The following is a 3,040-nucleotide window of genomic DNA, read 5'->3' as shown; positions in this document are numbered from 1 at the left end:
CGCCCAACCCAGCCGCACTTCCCGCCGCCGCCATCTTGCCGCGCGCCGATTGGTGCGAGCGACCCGTCCGCCCCGCCGTTACCGGGGAGACGGTGAGGGGGGGCCGGGCCGGCGGGAGGGCCCCGAGAGCGCCGCGGAGCGCCGCCAGGCCTCAGGAGACACAAAGAGCCTCGCGCCTTCCGTCCGCGGAGCTCGCTCCAGGGCCAACGCAGCGACCTCTCGCGCATGGCGGGCCAGGGCGCGGCGGAGGCCCGGGCCGGGTGCCGGGTGCGGGCCGGGAAGTGTCCGCACGGTGCCCTCCCGATCCCCTTTCTTCTCAGGTACGAAGCACCCCCGTGCTCGGGCTGCCGCACGGACCGAGCATCGCGTGCCCCGAACAGCCACCATCGGGTATGTCCTTTCTTGGATATCACGGGAGAGTGAAATCCTATTAATTTCCTTGTGTTTATATCACTAAACGGTTATCGAAGAAGCCTTGCGCATAATTGTGACTGTATTGTTGTCTTTCCAGCATTCACCTTCTTGCCTAATAATCAGTGAGTTCGAATAGCGTAATTTAAATCAACTTTTGCAATTCTGTTTTTTATATCTGCACGTCTCTGTATTTTATAGATGAAAATTCTGTACATTTTATTTTAAAATTTGTTGTAGAACCAAAACCACAGAATCGGAAAAAATGGTACCTGACCTGAAAGAAACTCTTACTGTGCAACATTATAGATAAAAGGTTGTACATAGCGAAACACTGTAAATATGAGTATGTTACAAATTTTGTGTGTAATGTGAAATCCAAGTTTGCACATGCATGTTAAGAACATTAAAAAGGCTAAAAATATTTGCAATTGCTACACAGGAGGGATGCTTTAGTGGCTGATTGTTCAAATCCCAGAAGATCCTCCTTTGTATATTAGAAGATACTCTAGCATGTATATTAAGCTGTATTATTGAAATGGGTTTTTTTAGAAGGGTTAACAGATACCTTACAGAATTCACAGCGGATACTGAAGACTAGAAACAGCAAATGTGCCAGCCACTTTCTCAAAATTCCTTTCAAATTCTTGAAAACTTTGATAACAAATCCTCAGACAAATTAGGTTTGTATCTGGAAGACAAGGAGAGGAGTTACCAGCCTACACAGATCGCTAAAGACTGTGGGATTGATGGGGGTGGCACGGTCGGGATGGACGGAGACCAGAGATCTCTGCAGCCAGGTCTGGAACTTGCAGTTTATTGCACAGGGCCTGGGTGCCGGGCCCTGCTGGGATTTGGGGTTTATTGCACAGGGCCTGGGTGCCGGGCCCTGCTGGGATTTGGGGTTCATTGTACAGGGCCTGGGTGCAGGGCCCTGCTGGGATTTGGGGTTCATTGCACAGGGCCTGGGTGCAGGGCCCTGCTGGGATTTGGGGTTCATTGCACAGGGCCTGGGTGCAGGGCCCTGCTGGGATTTGGGGTTCATTGCACAGGGCCTGGGTGCAGGGCCCTGCTGGGATTTGGGGTTCATTGCACAGGGCCTGGGTGCAGGGCCCTGCTGGGATTTGGGGTTCATTGCACAGGGCCTGGGTGCAGGGCCCTGCTGGGAGCTGCAGCCACAGCTCGGAGCAGGCCCCAGAGAAAAGAAGAGGAAAGCGTAAGGGACTCAAAGAAGGTAAGAGAGTAAAAGGCAAGAGCTAAGAAACAGGAAGCAAGAGTAAGAGGTAAGAGCATAGAAAAGTAAGTAAGTTCCCGTTACAATACAATAAATCATCTTCTGTGTTAAATATTCTAATTCTCACTAACCAATCTAGTACAAGATAGAAATCCTATAGCATTTCCATACAACTTATAAGAATCACTACATTACCATACTGTGTTACATTTTAAACCCTAAAAACTCCTCTTTAGACCCCTTCTGCCAAGCTGGCCGAGTCTGCTCAGGCCCTTAGACCTGCCTGCAGGCAGAGGGTGTTGTTCCATCAAAAGGGGATTACCTTCAGCCAGCCACACCTTTGTTTTCCAGTTGTTCAGTAACTGAGGGATCTCAAAACTTGCTTTCATTTCAATCTCGCTTATAGTTTCTATATTCTCAGAAACTTTTGCCAAGCAATCATATTTGTAAGGCTTTCCTGTTTCATCTTCCCCAACAAAAGACAAGGTGCCTACAGTTGATCTGATACCTTGTGTCAGAGCAACAGGACGTAGGTGGCAGAGTAACAACTTTACTATAGTAAGTTGTATCTATATGGGACTCTCGTAGGCAAACTAGGGAAGCATAGAGGTGATGAAGTTTCAGTAAGGTAAGGAAAAAACTTGTTTGGTATTCATCCTCAGAAAGTAATAATCCTCAGTTCAAAACAAGTACATTTAAGTGAAGGTTCAAACATTAGCGTGCTGTTCCTAGTCCACTGTTTTCTTTAATCACTTTGGTCACAAAATAAGTACATTTATTAATCCACAAGCAATCTGAAATTGAGAGGTTCTAGAAGTGCTAGAAGGAAGTTTGTTTTTTTTTAATGGTCTGGATAATGGACAAAGTACAATGCAGGTAAGAACAATTTTATATAAAATTAAATAACTGCACAAATTCAGGAGGGGGCTGCTGGGCTGTATAGTTTTTCTGCAAAATAAAGCAATGGGGACTGTAGTGCCTCACAAAGCGAGTCAGTGTCATTCTGCTGCCACAAAAAAAAAAAAAAAAGGAGCAAACAGCATTATACTTGTGTGTAGTATGCAGACCTTAGATGCATGAAGTAATTCTTTTACTCTCCACTGGCATGGCCTAAGCTAAGCCCTGCATCTAGTGAGAAGACGGCAAAAGAGTTGGGTATCATAATATTCTCCAGATAGAAAAAAAGTTGATGGCAAATAATTTGTTTATTAATATTCACAGTTTAGAAGACAACTGAATTTGCTTTCATGAACTGCAAGTAGGTGTAAATTAAAGACTAAACAGAAATAAGCAAAAATATTTGAAAAGTAAGCCTAAAGAAGTTCTAAAATTTATGCCATTTCTAACATTTAAGTTGGGTTTCTTTTAAGTAAAACAAATGGGTATAGTTGATCT

Source organism: Melospiza melodia, chromosome 15, assembly GCF_035770615.1.
Source record: "Melospiza melodia melodia isolate bMelMel2 chromosome 15, bMelMel2.pri, whole genome shotgun sequence".
NCBI lineage: Eukaryota > Metazoa > Chordata > Aves > Passeriformes > Passerellidae > Melospiza > Melospiza melodia.
Note: the sequence above shows the minus strand (reverse complement) of the source record.